Source organism: Cervus canadensis, chromosome 26, assembly GCF_019320065.1.
Source record: "Cervus canadensis isolate Bull #8, Minnesota chromosome 26, ASM1932006v1, whole genome shotgun sequence".
NCBI lineage: Eukaryota > Metazoa > Chordata > Mammalia > Artiodactyla > Cervidae > Cervus > Cervus canadensis.
In genome coordinates, this window is record NC_057411.1 from 27,814,850 (window position 1) to 27,837,048 (window position 22,199).

At 41.5% G+C, this 22,199-nt stretch overlaps 1 protein-coding gene across 9 annotated transcripts in view; it reads left to right on the top strand.

The window, feature by feature from the left end:
• Window positions 1-22,199, top strand: part of ART3 (ADP-ribosyltransferase 3 (inactive)) — a 135,586-nt gene that overhangs the window by 72,790 nt on the left and 40,597 nt on the right. The window lies entirely within an intron of this gene.

Below are 22,199 nucleotides of genomic sequence, written 5' to 3' on the forward strand. Positions count from 1 at the left end.
ACAGGATTTTCCAATCAGTAAATCAGGTCTTGTTTATCCTTGTTTGTGTCCTGAATCCACAAGGCTTTATGCTATTTTGGACATCTTACAGCTGATAAGTGAATGAGAATAGCTTTTTTTCCCATCCAATTTAAAAGCTTTTTTCTTTCTAAATCTTTAATCAATTTTGTATTTTATGGAGAAAAATGTAGATGGAAAATATAGCTACTGCTTCAGCTTCTCAAAATTTTTTTAATTTCAGTTCACTTCAGTTGCTCAGTTGTGTCTGACTTTTTGTGATCACATGGGCTGCAGCACACCAGGCTTCCCTCTCCATCACCAACTCCCAGAGCTTGCTTAAACTCATGTCCTTCTAGACGGTGATCATCCAACCATCTCATCCTCTGTCGTCCCCTTCTTCTCCTGCCTTCAGTCTTTCCCAGCATCTTGGTCTTTTCTAATGAGTCAGTTCTTCACATCAGGTGGTCAAAGAATTGGAACTTCACCTTCAGCATCAGTCCTTCCAATGAATATTCAGGCTGATTCCTTTAGAATTGACTGATTTGATATCCTTGCTGTCCAGGGAACTCTCAAAAGTCTTCTCCAATGCCACAGTTCAAAAGCACCAATTTTTTGGCACTTAACTTTCTTTATGGTCCAGCAGGAAAAACCGTAGCTTTAACTATACAGACCTTTGTCGACCAAGTAATATCTCTGCTTTTTAACATGCTGTCTAGGTTGGTCATAGCTTTTCTTCCAAGGAGCAAGCATCTTTTAATTTCATGGCTGCAGTCACCATCTGCAGTGATTTTGGAGTCCAAAAAAATAAAACCTGTCACTGTTTCCATTGAGTCCCCATCTGTTTGCCATGAAGTGATGGGACTGGATGCCATGATCTTGGTTTTCTGAATGTTGACTTTTAAGTCAGGTTTATCACTCTCCTCTTTCACTTTCTTCAAGAGGCTCTTCAGTTCCTCTTCACTTTCTGCCATAAGAGTGGTATCATCTGCATATCTGAGATTATTGATATTTCTCCCAGCAATCTTGAGTCCAGCTTGTGCTTCATCCAGTCTGGCATTTCGCATGATGTACTCTGCATGTAAGTTAAATAAACAGGGTGACAATATACAGCCTTGACGTACTCCTTTCCCAATTTGGAACCAGTCTGTTGTTCCTTGTCCGGTTCTGTCTGTTGCTTCTTGACCTGCATACAGATTTCTCAGGAGGCAGGTAAAGTGGTCTGGTATTCCCATCTCTTGAAGAATTTTCCACAGTTTGTTGTGATTCACAGGCAAAGACTTTAGCATAGTCAATGAAGCAGAAGTAGATGTTTTTCTGAAATTCTCTTGCTTTTTCAATGATCCAATGGATGTTGGCAATTTGATCTCTGGTGGGTCTGCCTTTTCTAAATCCAGCTTGAACATCTGGAAGTTCATGGTTCATGTACTGTTGAAGCCTCACTTGGAAAGTTTTCAGTATTACTTTGCTAGCATTTGAGATGAGTGCAATTGTGTGGTAGTTTGAACATTCTTTGGCATTGCCTTTCTTTGGCACTGGAATGAAAAGTGACCTTTTCCAGTCCTGTGGCCACTAGTGAGTTTTCCAAATTTGCTGGCATATTGAGTGCAGCACTTTCACAGCATCATCTTTTACGATTTGAAATAGCTCAACTGGAATTCCATCACCTCCACTAGCTTTGTTCGTAGTAATGCTTCCTAAGGCCCAGTTGACTTCCCATTCCAGGATGTCTGTCTCTAGGTGAGTGACCACACCATCATGATTATCTGGGTCATTAAGATCTTGGATCATAGCCTTATCTAACTCAATGAAACTATGAGCCATGCCACGTGTGGGCTTAAGATGTGTATGACCCAAGGTGGATGGGTCATAGTGGCGAGTTCTGACAAAATGTGGTCCACTGGAGAAGGCTGTGGCAAACCACTTCAGCATTCTTGCTTTCAGAACTCCATGAACAGTATGAAAAGGCAAAAAGATATGACACTGAAAGATGAGCTCCCCAAGTTGATATGTGCCCAATATGCTATTAGAGAAGAGTGGAGAAATAGCTCCAGAAAGGATGAAGAGCCTGAGCCAAAATGAAAGCAACGCCTAGTTGTGGATGTGACTGGTGATGGAAGTAAAGTCCGATGCTGCAGTTTCACTCACACCTGACACTGATGCACAGGTTATGGTTCCCTGCTGGATTTAATTCTGTCTACCCTCTTGAATGGTCTTCTCTGTAGCTCAAATGGTAAAGAGTTTGCCTGCAATGCAGGGTTCGATCCCTGGGTTGGGAAGATCCTCTGGAGTAGGGAATGGCAATTCACTCCACTATTCTTACCTGGAGAAACCCATGGACACAGGAGACTGGAGGGCTACAGTCCATGGGGTCGAAAAGAGTTGGACACGGCTGAGCAACTAACACTACTACCCTCTTGAATAAACAATCCAGTGATGTCTGGGGAGTAGCTGTTTTTCCTCATCACAGATGACATGATCGCACTGGATTGCATTCTGAACAGCTTCTGCAACCTTCATGTACTGTTCTGTGTTCAGGTCCCATGCCTCAAAAACTAACAGTGCCTCCTCAGATCAAGAACATCCCCTGGCCGTTTCCTGTGTCATGCATTTCTTCAGTTTCTCAGTTAGTTCTTCCTCTTGTCGCTCTTCGTCCTCTCTTTGGGCCTCCAGTCCCATCAGGTCTTCATTAGCAAACTCCTTGTGTTGCACAGCAGGGCATTCAGTGAAGTTGTCCTTTGGCAGATCTGGCTCCAGCTGAGGGTCACTAAATTGATAAAGACCTCTTCGGACTCCTCATTGTCTTCTCACATCCACGAAAATTGGGAACAGACTGCAAGCTCAGATTCTTCCAAACCCCATTGCAGTGATGGCCATAACCTCATGCCAAGCAAAGTCGATGTTTTTTATGGCTTTGTAGATGTCATAGTCCTTTCAGAATTGTAACAGGATTGTTCCTGTCACTTACCACTTCCACACTGCGAAGGTTGGCTCTAGCCTTGAACTGATAAAACCAGCCATGCACGCATGCTAAATCACTTCAGTCATGTCTGACTCTTTGCGACCCTGTGGACTATAGCCTGCCAGTTTCCTTTGTCCATGGGATTCTCCAGGCAAGAATACTGGGGTTGGTTGCCGTGCCCTCCTCCAAGGGATCTTCCCAATCTGGGGATTGAGCCCACTTTCTCTTTTATCTCCTGCATTGGCAAGTGGGTTTTTTTTTTTTTTAACCACTGGTGCCACCTGGGCCATGGCTAGCATTAAAAGATGCACCTTCTGACTCTTTACCATGTTTCTTCTTCAAGTCTTCAAAAAGGCTTTTAGCTTTCTCTTGGATCAGCATTAAGCTGAGTAGGACTCAGTGCTGATGCTGCTCCTGCATCCACACATTGAAAAGTCTCCGTCTCCTCCTCACTTTTGTGTGCTTTGATATTATTGTTGACATCGTCAGCACTGCTGCCTTCATATGTTCATGATCTTGTCCTGTTCTTTAGACTCATACTGATGGTTGGACAATTCATATAGATGGTAGAGCGACATCTACCATCTTTTCACTCTCTCAGTTATTTTCACTTTTGTTTCCATTGTTATCTCTTGGTGTGTGTGTGTGTGTGTGTGTGTGTGTGTGTGTGTGTGTGTGTTTAGCAATACCAGCTGTATCACTGCTGCTTTTACATTTGCTTCTGGACATTCTGGGCTTGAAATAAAATTACTGTACTCTATGCAGTAATGTGCATGCATGCTTAGTCATTCAGTCATGTCTGACTCTTTGTGAACCCATGGACTGTAGCCCTCCAGGCTCCTCTGTCCATGGAATTTTCCAGGCAAGAATTCTGGAGTGGGATGCCCTTTCCTACTCCAGGGGCTCTTCCTGACCCAGGGATTGAACCTGTCTCCTGCATTGGCAGGCAGATTCTTTACCACTGCCCCACTTGGGAAACCCCACAGAGTACTGTAAAGTCCACAGAGTCCCACACGTTTGTAGAGGACGCATGCACTTGACAGTGTATGCCAGACACATGAGCTGATTTATGTGACTGGTCATGCAAATGCATGTTCACATCTTTGAAAGTTCGCAGCTTAAAAGTTTGTATGTACTGTACTTTTGAGTTAATATGCTAGTGGTATAGAAGTGGTATGTGAAAGTCACTCAGTTGTGTCCGACTCTTTGAAACGCCATGGACTACACAGTCCATGGAATTCTCCAGGCCAGAATACTGGAGTGGGGTAGCCTTTCCCTTCTCCAGGGGATCTTCCCAACGCAGGGATTGAACCCAGGTTTCCCAGATTGTGGGCGATTTCTTTACCACCTGAGCCATAAGAGAAGCCCAGGAACACTGGGGTGGGTAGCCTTTCCCTTCTCCAGCGGATCTTCCCGACCCAGGAATTGAACTGGGATCTCCTGCATTGCAGGCGGATTCTTTACCAACTGAGCTATCAGGGAAGCCATGGAAGTGGTATAGGCACATGCTAATAGTATAAACAGAAGAACTGGATACAGAAGTGTTTATTTCTGGGAACAAATGACGCACAGGCTGTTGTTTATCATTACACACCCTCTGAAATATTTGATGTTTAAATTATATGTAAGTACTACTTGTATAAAATTTAACTCTATAAGGCCTTCAGTAATAAACACTTATGAAATTGATGTGTCAGAAGAAAGTATAGTTATAAGGATATCCTTTGGAGGGAAACCATATTATATATTTGTAAGAAAAACTCTTCCTATCAAAACTTCTCTTTTCCTTCCTAGTGATAATTGTGTCCCCAAATTTCTTCATCTAAAATCTGTTACCATCACCAAAGAGTGTCTTGAGGCCAAGGACTCTCTTAAAAATTTTAATATTCATCACCTGACTTAACACATCAGTTCAGTTCAGTTCAGTAGCTCAGTCGTGTCCGACTCTTTGCAACCCCATGAATCGCAGCACACCAGGCCTCCCTGTCCATCACCAGCTCCCAGAGTTTACTTAAACTCATGTCCATTGAGTCGGTGATGCCATCCAACCATCTCATCCTCTGTCGTCCCCTTCTCCTCCTGCCCCCAATCCCTCCCAGCATCAGGGTCTTTTCCAGTGAGTCAGTTCTTCTCATGAGGTGGCCAAAGTATTGGAGTTTCAGCTTCAGCATCAGTCCTTCCAATGAACACCCAGGATTGATCTCCTTTACGATGGACTGGTTGGATCTCCTTGCAGTCCAAGGGACTCTCAATCTCCAACACCACAGTTCAAAAGCATCAATTTTTCAGCGCTCAGCTTTCTTCACAGTCCAACTCTCACATCCATACATGACCACTGGAAAAACCATAGCCTTGACTAGATGGACCTTTGTTGGCAAAGTAATATCTCTGCTTTTTAATATACTATCTAGGTTGGTCATAACTTTCCTTCCAAGGAGTTAAGCATCTTTTAATTTCATGGCTGCAGTCACCATCTGCAGTGATTTTGGAGCCCAAACAAATAAAGTCTGACACTGTTTCCCCATCTATTTGCCATGAAGTGATGGGACCAGATGGCATGATCTTAGTTTTCTGACTGTTGAGCTTTAAGCCAACTTTTTCATTCTCCTCTTTCACTTTCATCAAGAGGCTTTTTAGTTCTTCACTTTCTGCCATAAGGGTGGTGTCATCTGAGGTGTTATCTGAGGTTATTGATATTTCTCCCAGCAATCTTGATTCCAGCTTGTGCTTCATCCAGCCTAGCATTTCTCATGATGTACTCTGCATACAAGTTAAATAAGCAGGGTGACAATATATAGCCTTGACGTACTCCTTTTCCTATTTGGAACCAGTCTATTGTTTCATGTCAAGTTCTAACTGTTGCTTCCTGACCTGCATACAGGTTTCCTAAGAGGCAGGTCAGGTGGTCTGGTAGTCCCATCTCTTGAAGAATTTTCCACAGTTTATTGTGATCCACACAGTCAAAGGCTTTGGCATAGTCAATAAAGCAGAAGTAGATGTTTTTCTGGAACTCTCTTGCTTTTTCGATGATCCAGCGGATGTTGGCAGATTGATCTCTGTTTCCTCTGCCTTTTCTAAAACCAGCTTGAATATCCGGAAGTTCTCGGTTCACGTATTGCTGAAGCCTGGCGTGGAGAATTTTGAGCATTACTTTACTAGCGTGTGAGATGAGTGCAATCATGTGGTAGTTTGCGCATTCCTTGGCATTGCCTTTCTTTGGGATTGGAATGAAAACTGACCTTTTCCAGTCATAGTACACAATAAATATGAGTCACTTGTTTGTGTAAACTTGTGTTCACTTTAAGGTTCAGGTTCCCCAATCAGAGGCAGAGTGAGGTATAGAGGTGTCGCGTTCACTTGGCCTTAGTTCCCATCCAGCCCCTAGGCAAATAGTCATCAGTTAACTCAGTGCTTCCCACTTACAAATGTTTCTCTCACCATGGTGAAGAAAATTAAGTTAATTTACAAGTATTAGAACATTGACATTGAATTCTGTAGTTTGGCACATGGTGACACCTCAGGTTTTTTTTGAGTAAGTATTTAAGTGGATGAATAAATGAATGACTACATTTGCTGAATCATATGGATACAGAGAACCCCACAATAATATAATCTCTGGATTGCCAATGTAATCAGTCAGTCACTCAGAAACAGACCCTTCTCTGGAGAAGAATTCTGTTGTAGTTGACTCTTGTGTGCTGTGTTCTTATATCTCCTTTCTCTAGAGTTTCTTTTGAGTGTCATTTCCTAGATTATTGATGTGAAGTGAAAGTTGCTCAGTCGTGTCTGACTCTTTTCACCACCATGGAATTCTCCAGGCCAGAATACTAGAGTGGGTAGCCTTTCCCTTCTTCAGGGGATCTTCCCAAGCCAGGGATTGAGCCCAGGTCTCCGGCATTGCAGGTGGACTCTTTATCAGCTAAACCACACCTTTTCTTATTCTTTTAAAGTGCTTCATGAGCTCAAGGGAATCTGCAATGTTACTAATACTATATTTCAGTTTTTGTGTTTCTACCTTAGTGTCAACATTGTTCTTAAAAGTTCCATTTATAGTTCATTGCCCCAGAATCTTGATTTGCAAGGGTTTGACATCTTCTAAAAGGAATGCAAGGGGGAATTGTCATACATCTTTTTTATTTTCCTCAGAGCTGCTTTACTATCCAAATCAGAGGTTAGTATATGAGAAAGCAAAATCCTCAAGAGTTACCATGTGTTCATTCATACTTGGTTGAGTGATTGTCTGCCTAGAACGTTTGGGGTACTCAATAAAATGATTCTCTAAATAGATTTTTAAAAAAAAATTATGCCACAGTAGTGTCAGATGCTTCATTTCCATGGTGATTGTGGTTTGGACTGTATTCCACATATTAGAGAATTGCTAATAACTTCATATTTTTGGTCTAGATATTTTGACACCAGCCAAATTATTATATTTAAATAATCAAATAATTATTGCTTATAGTAAAAAAAAATTCAGTGTAGTAAAAAAAATTCCTTGGGTGAAAACTAGTACTGCAAAAGAGATTTGTAAGACTATAACAGGTTAAAAGACGCTTGCTCCTTGGAAGAAAAGTTATGCCCAAACTAGACAGCATATTAAAAAGAAGAGACATTACTTGGCCAACAGAGGTCCATCTAGTCAAAGGTATGGTTTTTCCAGTAGTCATGTGTGGGTGTGAGAGTTGGACCATAAAGAAAGCTGAGCGCCAAAGAACTGATGCTTTTGGACTGTGGTGTTGGAGAAGACTCGTGAGAGGCCCTTGGACAGCAAGGAGATCAAACCTGTCAATCCTAAAGCAAATCAGTCCTGAATATTCATTGGAAGGACTGATGCTGAAGCTGAAGCTCTAATAACTTTGGCCACCTGATACAGAGAAGTGACTCATTGGAAAAGACCCTGATGCTGGGAAAGATTGAAGGTGGGAGAAGGGGATGACAGAGGATGAGATGGTTGGATGGCATCACCGACTCACTGGACATGAGTTTGAGCAAGCTCGGGAGTTGTTGATGGACAGGGAAGCCTGGTATGCTGCAGTCCGTGGGGTGGCAAAGAGACAGAGATGACTGAGTGACTGAACTGATAACAGGTTAACTAACAACAATCACAATTTCACTCGGCTTTAGCCTCCTTCTAGCATGTAGGAAAATGCTCACCATATAGCTTAGTGTTTCCAACTTGGAAGTATGCCTATCATAATAGTGAAGAAAATAAAGTTAACTTTACTACTATTAGAGCATGACATTGAACTCTATGGTCTGGAACGTAGTGTTGTATGTGAACTTGTGACTGAGTTTGTCTGTGTAACAGGTATCGATAAATAGTACAAAACTAATGAAGTATAGAGCCAGACATCCTGGAATGCAAAGTCAGGTGGGCCTTAGGGAAGCATTACTACGAACAAAGCTAGTGGAGGTGATGGAATTCCAGTTGAGCTATTTCAAATTGTAAAAGATAATGCTGTGAAAGTGCTGCATTCAATATGCCAGCAAATTTGGAAAACTCACCAGTGGCCACAGGACTGGAAAAGGTCACTTTTCATTCCAGTGCCAAAGAAAGCAATGCCAAAGAATGCTCACACTACCGCACAATCGCATTCAGCTCACATGCTAGCAAAGTAATGCTCAAAACTTTCCAAGTGAGGCTTCAACAGTACATGAACCATGAACTTCCAGATGTTCAAGCTGGATTTAGAAAAGGCAGAGGAACCAGAGATCAATCTGCCAACATGGTTGGATCATCAAAAAAGCAAGAGAGTTCCAGAAAAACATCTATTTCTGCTTTATTGACTATGCCAAAGCCTTTGACTGTGTGGATCACAATAAACTGTGGAAAATTCTTCAAGAGATGGGAATACCAGACCACCTGACCTGCCTCCTGAAAATCTGTATGCAAGTCAAGAAACAACAGTTAGAACCAGACAAGGAACAACAGACTGGTTCCAAATTGGGAAAGGAGTACATCAAGGCTATATATTGTCACCCTGCTTCTTTAATTTCTATGCAGAGTACATTATGAGAAATGCTGGACTGGATGAAGCACAAGCTGGAATCAAGTTTGCTGGGAGAAATATCAATAACCTGAGATATGCAGATAACACGACACTATGGCAGAAAGCAAAGAAGAACTGAAGAACCTCTTGATGAAAGTGAAAGAGGAGAGTGAAAATGCTAGTTTCAGTCTCAACATTCAGAAAACTAAGATCATGGCATCTGGTCCCATAGCAAATAGATGTGGAAACAGTGGAATCAGTGTCAGACTTTATTTGTTTGGGCTCCAAAATCACTGCAGATGGTGACTGCAGCCATGAAATTAAAAGATGCTTGCTCCTTGGAAGAAAAGTTATGACCAACCTAGACAGTGTTTTAAAAAGCAGAGAGATTACTTTGCCAACAAAGGTCCATCTAGTCAAAGCTATGGTTTTTCCAATAGTCATGTATGAATGTGAGAGTTGGACTATACAGACCAGCTCGTTTGAAAAGACCCTGATGCTGGGAAGGATTGAAAGCAGGAGGAGAAGGGGACGACAGAGGATGAGATGGTTGGATGGCATCACCGGCTCAATGGACATGAGATTGAGTAAGCTCCTGGAGTTGGTGATGGACGGGGAGGCCTGGCGTGCTGTGGTTCATGGGGTTGCAAAGAGTTGGAAACGAGTGAATGACTGAACTGAACTGATGAAATATATGGTTTCAAGTCATAGTTCGTCTAAGTGTTCATTGAAGCTGAAATTGAAAGCCTGGGTTACCAAAACCAAGACATCTTACTACTTTTACTGGAAAGTCCCAATGAGTAAAACTTCTTCCCCAAGGAAGTGGGTACCTTAAATTTTGTTGCAGAAGCTAAATTGTTGCCCTTAGTGTCTGTCGATGCTAATACTGTTTTTACTAATGTTTATCCTGGAAATCTTAAGCTCAGTAAGGCTACTGATTCTTTCCTCCCGCTCTTTCCTGCTCCCTCTCTTTCCTTGTTTCATAAACATTTTGAAGTACTCATAGTGTAAAAGACGTATACTAGGAGCATCCTAAGAGATTCAAAGATAAGTTACAGCATCATGAGGGACATGTGAAAGATTTCTGAAGGCATTTGAAAAAATGTAATTAAACGTACTCCACACATAAATATAAACACTTTGAGATCATTGTCATAGAAATCCATTGTCCTTGATAAGAATGGGTCTCTCATTGTAGTAGGAAAAAAATTTGAGAATTAAAGCCTAGAGACTTAAAATTTACCAACAGAGACATGTCTACAAATAGAACAATGTATTTTAATCATTTAATAGTGAATGTTATGGGGTAATGTTTTGGATTGTTTTGAAAATACTAACTATGCTTTTATTCCCTCTCTAAGTTATGTTCTGTCTGTTCTCCAAACACCTTTAAGTCATTAATAGTCCAAGGGAAGGAAAAGGCAGAAAAAGGAGAGGTTCATAGGATAAAGGAGGAAGAAACAGCATGCACGAAGTACCCCTAATAGGAATTGGGAGTAGAAGAGTAAAACATAAAAGGGGAAAAGATTGGACTCCTGTGTCTTGGCTCCTCTGACTGAAACTCTGGAGAGGGCTAGTGTAGGAGTTTAGAAACAAGTTTCTGGGATCCTAGCACAGTGGTGATGTTTTCTTTTGCTTCTCCTTGGGCAAACTGGGCTGTTTTCAAGGCCTTTTAGAAAAGCATCATGTATAACATGAGACCACCCAAGCAATAAGTTGGTAATAGCAAAGTAACAGGATGGGCTGGGAGCATACAAAGGTTCCTTCTCTCCAGTTTCCTACAAAGTCAAGGTTGTGATGGAATTCCTAGGTTTCCCTTGGGGCCTATAAAGGTAACTGAGGCACAAACCAGCTCTAGTCTTTTATAAGAAGATGCCAAACAAGGCCAAGGAAGCTCATCTAGGGTTTGTGGTAGGAACATTCAGCACAGGTGAGAGGACATAGAGATTGTTCTTTAGTATCCCCAGTGCCAGGAGACTGTACTGGGAGGGGTATACTGTATTGATGGGGGGGTTTACCAACAGGGCACCCAAGAGTCTGTAGAAAAGACTAACTCATTAAACCAGCAGTTAAATGTCATCATTTCTGGAGACCATACCAACAACTTGAGCTAGCAGAGAACAGGCTAAAGTTTTCCCCAGTAGCAGGGTGCCACAATGTAGGTGGGGACCATGTGCAAAAAGGAAACTATATTTATCTATATTGGAAATACATGTAATTTACAAACTCTCATGTCCATTGGGGCTTCCCTGGTGACTCAGATGGGAAAGAATCCACCTACAATTCGAGAGACCTGGGTTCAGTCCCTGGGTTGGGAAGGTCTCCTGGAGAAGGGAATGGCTACTCATTCCAGTATTCTTGACAACTGAGTAACTTTCACTTTCATGTCCATTAATGGTAGAACATTAATCTTGCCAGTTAAAATTGAGTTACTTGTAAAAAAAAACAAAAAGAGAGTTACTTGTGAGTTGAAGCAGTCTTCTTTGAGTAAAAAAGTTAGTTAAATTCAGAACTCTTTTTTTTCTCTTCTCCCGTTTGTCTTTCACATGCTTTGCTAAGTCACTTCAGTCATGTCAGACTCTTTGTGACCCTCTGGACTGTAGCCTGCCAGGCCCCTCTGTCCTTGGGATTCTCCAGGTAAGAATACTGGAGTGGGTTGCCATGTCCTCCTACAGAGAATCTTCTGCGTGGACCCCATGTCTCTTATGTCCCCTGCATTGGCAGGTGGGTTCTTTACCACTGGCACCACCTGGGAAACTCTTTGTTCTTCCCAAGAGCAAGCTAAGTCCCGCCGGTGTAGGTAGAGGTAACTTGTTCTGTTGCTGCCCTCTAGTGGTCTCTGACCTTTCCTGAAGTGTCTTATTCTGCTGGTCTTTGGATGGTGATAATTTCTGTTCTCTGCTGTAATATCTTGAGTTGGCCTCCAGTCTCTAAGATACATGTACTTTGCATTATCTGATCACAACCCTGAGCGCCTTTGGATTTCCTAGCTCTCTTTCAAGCCTCTTCGTTTGACCATTGCATCATTTAGGTGCTTTCCGGTAGTAGTCTTCAGATTGGGATACATACAACTCTGGAGGTACATGAAGACATTCCAAGGAGTATGTGGGTGAGGTTGTTGCTATTTTTAAAATGAACTGTTTATATATGATTTTTTAAATAAAATTCATCAACTTTAAATGTACAATTCTATGACCCACAACAAATGTATATATTATCATGTAACCACCAGTACTATCATGATATAAAACATTTCATCACCCCAAAAAGTTTGTAGTCAGTCTCCTTGTCCAAGGCTCTGGCAGTCTCTGCTTTCTGTCACTACATTTCTATGTTTTCTAGAATGTCATCTAAATGTTATCATATAGTATGTAGCTTTCTGTGACTAACTTCTTAGTACAGTGCTTTTGAGATTCATCCATGTTGTATGTATCAGTAAGTCTTTCCTCTTTTAAAGAACAGCTTTACTGAGATTCACTTGAGATACCATATATTAATAACATCATGTGTTTAAAGTATATGATTCAGGGAGTTCCCTGGTGGGTCAGTGGTTAGGACTTCACAGTCTCACTGCTGGGGGCCCAGGTTCAGTCCCTGGTCAAGGAACTAACGTCTCAATGATGCATGGTGCAGCCAAAATAATAATAATAAAATATAAAATAAGATAAAGTATATAATTCAGTGGTCTTTGGTTTAGTCACAGAATTGTGGAACCATCACTGTAGTTAGTTTTAGAGCTATTGATCCAACAACATGGGTGATTTCACAGCATTATGCAAAGAATTCGATCACAACCTCACCACCTTTACTCCTACCATCTTGGTTCACGTCACCACAGTCTCTGCTTTCATTATCACGTGTGTGTGTAGTTGCTCATTCGTGCCCGACTCTTTGCGACCCCATGGACTGCAGCCCACCAGGCTCCTCTGTCCATGAGATTTTCCAGGCAAGGATACTGGAGTGGGTTGCCATTTCCTTCTCCAGAGGATCTTCCCAACCCAGGGTTCGAACCCAGGTCTCCTGCACTGCAGGCAGATCCTTTACCGACTGAGCTACAAGGGAAGCCTTCATTATCATAATAACCGGTAAACTGGTTGGCTTTCACCCTACAGACTGTTCATAGCAGAACAGCCAGGGGGTCATCATCTTAAAAAATAAGTCAAATCTTGTCATACTTCCATTCAAACCTTGTCACTTACTCCCTTTCTCTTAGAATAAGATCTGAGATTCTTATAAGAGCCTACAAACTCTTAACCTTCCCACTACCACCCTTACCTTGCTGACCTTATCTCCACAGCTCTTCCTTACCTACCACTCTTCTATTTCAGCCATATCAGTCTCTTGTATTTCTTCCTCTTGACCACTCTTCCACCACAGTCTTGGTGGCTGACCTCCCTCATCTCCTTCAAGCCTTTGCTTATATATCATGTTTTCATCTCCCAAACCATCCGCTTTAAATGGAAGACTCCCCATGCAAACCAGTCTCTTTTGTATTACTTTAAAAAAAAATAAGTTACTATATTCTAACACACTTACATAATTATTTATTTTAGTTGTTGTTTGTCCCCTCCCACAAGAATATGAATTTGACAAGGGCATAATGTCTATTTTGTTCACTGATATACCTGCAGTACTTAAATCAGTGCCTGGAACATTGTGAAGACTCATATATTTGTTGAATGAATGGATGGATGAATGAAATAGGGTCAAAAATTGGAGATTCTGGTTCAAGATGGCGATATAAGAAGATCCTGAACTCACCTCCTCCCAGGGGTGTACCAAATCTACAGTCATGTATGGAATAGTTGCTTCTAGGGAAAAACTAAAAACTGGTGGAACAGTTCTTCACATCAGACAAATGTGAAGGAAGCCACTTCTAAATGGGTAGGAAAGACTGTGGCACAGTCTTGCCATAAACTCCCAACTCTGGTACTGCAGCCCACAATTGGAAGGTAGCTCATAACTTGGAATTTTGCCCTGGGGAGTAAAGGGTTCTTACTTCACATTGGGCACCCCAGCTTTAAAGACAGTCACCTGAGAGACAAGCCCTCAAAACACTTGGGTTTAAAGACTGGCAGGGCTCACATACAAGACTGGCGGGGCTGTGACAAACTGAGGTAGTCTTAAAGGGCCTGTGTGCAGACTCATCTGCTCCAGGGGGCAGTGCAGAAGGAGCCCTTTGAAAAGCGTCCACATTTATGTATGAAAGACTTGTTTGTTAATTTTAGAGCAATTGGTCTGAGGGGCAAAGGCCTGCTGGAGTATTCTCCTGGGAAGGAGGCTAATGTGTGCTGTCATCATGCCCTTGCTCTGCCTTGCTAAAACCCACAGGTCCATTATTTCTTTACTTTCCTGCTTTCAGTGGGTGTCATCTTTATGCTATAGTCACTGGGTACCATTTTTCACAATCCCTTTTTGCCTTACTAAAACCAGTGAGTACCATCTCCCCCAAATCTTTTTTCTTTAAAGATTTTTTTATGTGGACCATTGTTTTTAAAGTCTTTTTTTGAACTTCTTACCATGTTGTTTCTGTTTTGGGTTTTTGACTGCAAAGCCTGTGGGATATTAGCTCCCTGATCAGGGATCAAACCCGTACCCCCTGCATTGGAAGGTGAAGTCTTAACCACTGGACTCCTAGAACTTCCTTCTCCAACTCTTAAAAAAAAAAAAAGTATTTATTTTTTTCTCTTTGGTATGTTCCATTCTTATACTCTGCTTCACTGTAGCTGGCCTTCCCTGGTGTTCAGTGGTAAAGAAACGGCCTGACAATGCAGGAGACTTAAGTTCGATCCCTGGGTTGGGAAGATCCGCTGGAGAAGGATGTGCAACCCACTTCAATATTCTTGCCTAGAAAATCCCATGGACAGAGGAGCCTGGTGGGTTACAGTCCATGGGGTCACAAGGAGCTGGACATGGCTTAGTGACTAAACCATAGCCATCGCTCTGGCCAGTGGGTGCCATCTTTGTGCTCTCACTTGGCTGCACTCCAGAGCACCAGTATTTCTCAGGAGCTTCTGTACACATCTGCTGCTCCATTTTTATATCTGGTGACCCAGTTTTTGCAGCTGCCATTTGGGGGATCACCTGGCTTTGGAGGCCAAGAAGACTTGTGTTCCTGGGTTTCATGAGACTGTACTTGGAGATTCATTTCTTGAAAGACTACCACTCCTATGGCACTACACGGAGGGTAGACTGAAACACACTTCTGGTCCGTCTGAGAGAGAAATCTATTTGCTTGTCCAGGAGCTTTGGCTGGAGGGACAGACTTCTGATTTGTCATACTTTATAGGGGCTTATTGGAGAAGGCAATGGCAACCCAGTCCAGTACTCTTGCCTGGAGAATCCCATGGACGGAGGTGCCTGGTGGGCTGCAGTCCATGGAGTCACTAAGAGTCGGACATGACTGAGCGACTTCACTTTCACTTTTCACTTTCATGCATTGGAGAAGGAAATGGCAACCCACTCCAGTGTTCTTGCCTGGAGAATCTCAGGGATAGGGGAGCCTGGTGGGCTGCTGTCTATGGGGTCACACAGAGTTGGACATGACTGAAGTGACTTAGCAGCAGCAGTAGCAGCATAGGGGCTTATAGAGCTGTTTTCAGGGTATGGAGGCAGGTGGACTACATCTGTGCACTCTCCCTCTACGTTGTTCCAGCTTGCTGGTATCTTTCAGAAAGAAGCTTATACCCTTCTCTAGTGCCCTAATTTTTTCAGATGCTGCCAGGGGACACCTCTACTCACCTGGTTCCAGTGGCCAGCCAGGCTTAGCTTGTAGGCTCCATGAGACTGTAACCAAAGAGAAACAGTTCTTAAACAGTAATCACCCCCAGGGCAAAGCAGGAGGTAGCAGACTTAGGAGCTCAATCTTTGTGTGAAAAGGGCCAATATTAGCTTATTATTGCTGCAAACCAAGGGACGGGTTTCTAATTAAACATATATAAGATAACTGTAAACCTGAGACCTTGAAGGGGGGGCATTATCTTTCCCTTCTGCTAGACTCCTGAGTGTCAGCATCTCTTGAAAGGGAGCGCTTATAAATATCTGGTATCCCAGTTTTTGCATCTGGCACTCTGGTTTTTGTAGCTGCTGCCCAGGGAATATCCCTTGATTGTCTGGTAGCCAGGGACATTCCTGGGTCCCCCAGGGCTGTAACTATCAGAGATACAATTCTTAGAAGGCTACCACTCCCAGGTCACTGCACAGACAGTGGACTAAAACTTTCCCCTAGTCTTTCTGTGAAAGAGTCCTGCTTTCCAGTCCTGGAGCTTTGGCCATAGGACAAGTCTCAGGTATGAAGCACTTCCAGAGGCTACAGAGATCCTCTCAGGTGATGTGGGCTGGGGAATACCATCTTTCTTCCCTCCCTTTACCATGCCACAGCTTAACTGGTTTCTCACTGAAAGGAGCTTACATACTCATCTGGAGCCCTGATCTTTATGACAGCTGCCTAGGGGATACCTCCAGATCACTTGGCTCTGGGGGCCAGCAGGGCTTGTACTTGTGGTCTGACAAAACTGTTTATTTGTATTTATAAAAGCTGCCGCGTGGGGGTCTGGCTTCTAATCAGGCTAAACTTAGATGCTGAGTGAGATCTTTCCCTTTGGGACACTAACTGATCTTGGTTCTCCCTTAGCTATTAAAAATAAAATAGGCGGCTTGGATAATCACAATGGTGTTGAGAAACAACCAAGAGTGTTAGGGCAGGGCTGAATGATAAGGTTTGTCTCCTATACAGGGCCAACCCTGCAGGACTGGCAGAGGCAGCTGTTTTGTCTAATGCATAGGAACTGACAGAAGGTCAAGCAAAGTGAAGAAACAGAGAAGCATGTTCCAAATGAACAAGATAAAACCTCAGAAAAATCTTAATAAAGTAGAGATAAGTAGATAAGTAATTAACCTGATAAAAAGTTCAAAGTGATAATCATAAAAACGCTCCCTGCACTCAGAAGAGGAGTGGATGAATACAATGAGAACTTTATCAAAGAGATTAGAAAATGTTAAAAAAATTCCAAACAGAAGTCACAGAGCTGAAGAGTATGGTAACTGAACTGGAAAATCCATTAGTAGGATTCAACAGAAGATTAGGTGAAACAGAAGAAAGAGTGAGTGAGCTCAAAGACAGGGTAGAAGAACTCACCAAATCAAAGTAGTAAAAAAGTGAAGATAGCATAAAGAACTTTGGGGCAACATCAAGTGCCTACCATTTGTATTACAGGAGCGCCAGAAGGACAGGAGAGAGAAAAAGGGGAGAAAACTTATTTGGATAAATGAAGATTGAAACTTCCCTAACCTGGGGAAGGACGCAGACATCTAGATCCAGGAAGCTAAGAGAGTTCCAAATAAGATGAATCTAAAGAGACCCACAAGACTCATTATATTTAAAATGTCAAAAGTTAAAGACAAGGAGAGAATCTTAAAAGCAGCAAGAGCAAAACAACTTGTTATGTATAAGGGAACCTCCATAACACCAGCAGAAAATTTTCTCCAGCAGTGACTTTGCAGACCAGAAAGGAGTGGCAAGGAAAGGAAAAAACCTACAACCAAGAATACTTTGCCTGCAGTTACCATTCAGAGCTGAAGGAGAGAGTTTTCCAGACAAGCAAAAGCCAAAGGAGTGCATCACTCACTAAACCAGTGTTACAAGAAATGTTAAAGGGACTTACTTAAGCTGAAAAGAAAGGATGCTAATTAATAACAACAAAACATATGAAAATATAAAACTCACTGCTAAAGGTAAATATATTGGCATACCTCAGAGATACTGTTGACTTGATTCCAAGTTACCACAATAAAGCAAGTCATATGAATTTTTGATTTCCCAGTGAATATAGAAGTTATATAGAAAGAGGAAAATAAATAAAGCCCAAAGTTAGAAGAAAGGAAATAGCAAAATTCATACTAGAAATAAATGAAAAGAAACAAAGACAATAGAGAAGATGAATGAAATCAAAAGCTGTTTTGTTAAATAAGCAAAATGGATAAATCTTTAGCTAGACTCACTGAAAAGAGAGAACTCAAAACCAGAAACAAAAGAGAAGACATTACAGATGATATCACAGAAATATAACGGATCATAAGAGACTTGGAAGAAAAGCTTTTCCTTGGAAGAAAAGCTATGACCAACCTAGATAGCATATTAAAAAGAAGAGACATTATTTTGCCAACAAAGGTCTGTCTGGTCAAAGCTGTGGTTTTTCCAGTAGTTGTGTATGGATATGAGAATTGGACCCTAAAGAAAGCTGAACACTGAAGAATTGATGCTTTTGAACTGTGGTGTTGGAGAAGACTCTTGAGAGTCCCTTGGACTGCAAGGGAGATCAAACCAGTCAATCCTAAAGGAAATCAGTCCTGAATATTCATTGGAAGGACTGATGCTGAATCTGAAACTCCAATACTTTGGCCACCTGATGCGAAGAATTGACTCATGGGAAAAGACCCTGATGCTGGGAAAAATTGAAGGCAGGGAGAGAAGGGGACGATAGAGGATGAGATGTTTGGATGGCGTCACCGATTCGATGGACTTGAGTTTGAGTAAGCTCCAGGAGTTGGTGATGGACAGGGAAGCCTAGTGTGCTGCAGTCCATGGGGTTTCAAAGAATCAGATACGACTGAGTGACTGAACTGAATTGTGAGAAACTGCTTCAAATAAAGTATATGCTAATAATTTGGGCAACTTAGAGGAAATGGATAAATTCCTAGTAACAACCTTCCAGCAGTGAATCAGGAAGAAACAAAAAAATCAGAACAGATTATTAGTAAGCAGATTGAATCAATAATTAAAAACTTGCCCCAAATAAAAGTCCAGATGGTTTCAATGACAAATTCTACCAAGTATTTGAAAAAGAATTAACACCAGTCCTCCTCAGACTTTTCCAAGAAAGAGGAGGAAACATGTCTGAGTCATAACTCATTTTATAAGGCCATTCTTAGCCTGATACTAAATCCATACAAAGACGCTACAAAAAATGAAAATTTCAGGCCAATATCCCTGATGAACATAGATGTAAAAATCCTTAACAAATTACTAGCAAACTGCATTAAAAGTATTATAATATACATCATTATCAGGTGGAATTTATTCCAGGGATGCAGAGATAGTTCAGAGTCACAAATCAATCAGTGAAATACTGCAGATTAACAAAATGAAAGATAAAAATCACGTGATCATCACAACAGATGTGAAAAAAGCACTTGACAAAATTTAACACCCATTTTTGATTAAAAAAAAAATTCTCAACAAAGTCAGTATAGAGGGAATGTACCTCCACATGATAAGGGTTGTCTATGATGGATCTACAGCTAATATGCTCAATGATAAAAAGCTGAAAGCTTTTCATCTAAAATTAGGTGCAAGACCAGGATGGCCACTCTAGACACTTACTCAGCATTGTACTGGGAGTCCTAATCAGAGCAGTCCAGCAAGAAAAAGAAATTAAATCATCTGAATTGGAAAGGAAGAAGTAAAACTGTCTCTGTTTGCAGGTGACATGAAACTATATACAGAAAATCCTAAAATTCCTCCAAAAACTAGAATTAATAAATTCAGTGAAGTTGCAGGATACAGAATCAATACACGGAAATCTCTTATGCTTCAACGCACTGATAATGAACTATCAGAAAGAGAAATAAAGAAAAATAATCTCATTTACAGTTCACCAAAAATAATAAAGTATCTGTGAATAAATTTAATCAAGGCAATGAAAGAAGGTAAAGAAGACTAAGATGACTAGAAAGATATTCCATGCTCAGGAACTAGAAGAATCCATATTGTTAAAATGTGTATACTACCCAAAGCAATCTATAGATTCAGTGCAATCTGTTTCAAAATTCCAATGGCATTTTCCACAAAATAGGGCCAAAAAAAATTCTAAAACTTGCTTAGTAAGGAAGCGTTAGTTGCTCGGTCTTATGCGACTCTGTGACTCCAGGGACTGCAGCCTGCCAGCCTCCTCGGTCCATGGAATTCTCCAGCCAGGGACACTGGAGCGGGTTGCCATTCCCTTTTCCAGAGGATCTTCCTGACTCAGGGATCGAACCCAGGTCTCTTGCATTGCAAGTGGACTCGTTACTATCTGAGCCACCAGTGAAGCCCAAAACTTGTTTGGGACCACATAAACCTCCAAACAGCCAAAGCAATCTTGAGAAAGAAGAACAAAGCTGAAAGTATTGTGTGCCATGATTTCAAACTTTATTATAAAGCTATAGTAATCAAATGGAGAAGGAAATGGCAACCCACTCCAGTATACTTGCCTGGAGAATCCCATGGACAGAGGAGCCTGGTGGGCTGCAGGCCATGGGGTCACACAGAGTTGGGCGTGACTGAGTGACTAACACACATGCATAGTAATCAAAACAGTGTGGTACTGGCATAAAAACAGACACATAGATCAGTGAACTAGAAAGGCAAGCCCAGAAATAAACCCATGCATATATGGTCAATTAACTTACAACAAAGGAGCCAATATAGAATGGGGAAAGGAACCTCTTCAGTAAATGGTGTTGGGAATGGTGTTCAGTAATGGTATTGGAAAAACTGAACAGGCACATGCAAAAGAATGAAACCAGACCACTCTCTCACATCACACAAAAATTAACTCAAAATGTATTAAAGACGTGAATGTAAAACCTGAACCATAAAACTAGTGGAAACATAAGTGGTAAGCTCCTTGGCATTGGTCTTAGCAGTGATTTTTTGAATTTGACACAAAAAGCAAAGGCAGTAAAAGCAAAAATAAAAAAATGGTACTCAACTGAACTAAGGAGTTTCTGCTCAGTAAAGGAAACCATTAAAAATGAAAATACAACCTGAATGGTGGAAAATATTTGCAAATCCATACATATGATAAAGGGTTAGTATCCAAACTATGTAAAGAACTCATAACAACTCAATCAGAAATAATACATATAAAAATGAACAGAAGACCTGAAGAGGTATTTTTTTCAAATAATATACACAGATGGCCAGCAGACACATGGAAAGATCAGTATCACTAATCATTAGGGAAATGCACATCAAAACCGCAATGAAATATCACCTCACACCTGTTAGAATGGCTCTTATTAAAAAAGACAACAAATGTTGGAGGATGTGAAGAAAAAGAAATACTATGTACTCTTGGTGGGAATGTAAATTTGTGCATTCACTATGAAAAATACGGGGAGTTCTTCAAAAAGTTAAAAACAGAATTGTGTTTTCTTCGGTTCCAAAATCACTGTGGAGGGTGACTGCAACTGTGAAATTCAAAGATGCTTGCTCCTTGGAAGGAAAGCTATGATAAACCTAGATAGCATATTAAAAAGCAGAAATATCACTTTGCTGACAAAGGTCTATATAGTTAAAGCTATGGTTTTTCCAGTAGTCACGTATGGATATGAGAGTTGGACCATAAAGAAGACTGAACACCAGAGAACTGATGCTTTTGAATTGTGGTGCTGGATAAGATTCTTGAGATTCCCTTGCATAGCAAGGAGATCAAACCAGTCAATCCTAAAGGAAATCAACCCTGAATATTCACTGGAAGGACTGATGCTGAAGCTGAAACTCTGATAGTTTGGCCACCTGATGCAAGAGCCAACTCATTGGAAACGACCCTGATGCTGGGAAAGACTGAAAGCAAAACGGAAGAGAGTGACAGAGGATGAGATGGTTAGATAGCATCATCAACTCAGTGGACATGAGTTTGAGCAAACTCTGGGAGATATTGGAGGACAGAGGAGCTGGGCGTGCTGTAATCCATGGGGTCACAAAGAGTTGAACATGACTTAGTGACTGAACAGCACCAGTAACAACAAATGATCTAACAGTTCCACTTCTGAGTATTGACCCAAAGAAAATGAAAACAGTTGAAAAGATTTCTGTACTTTGATGTTCTTGATAGCATTATTTACATGCTGGGAAAGATTGAAGGCAGGAGGAGAAGGGGACAACAGAGGACGAGATGGTTGGATGGCATCACCAACTCAATGGACATGAGTTTGAGCAAGCTCTGGGAGATGGTGAAGGACAGGGAAGCCTGGTGTGCTACAGTCCATGGGGTCTCAAAGAGTCGGACACGACTGAGCGACTGAACAAGAAGAAGATACGGAAGCAACCTAAGTGTCCATGAACAGTTAGGTGGATAAAGGAGATGTGGTACATATATAATGTAATATTACTCAGCCATAAAAAGAATGAAAAAATGCCATTTTTAACAACATGGATGGCTCTTGAGGGCATTATGCCAAGAAATAAGTCAGGGAGAGAAAAACAA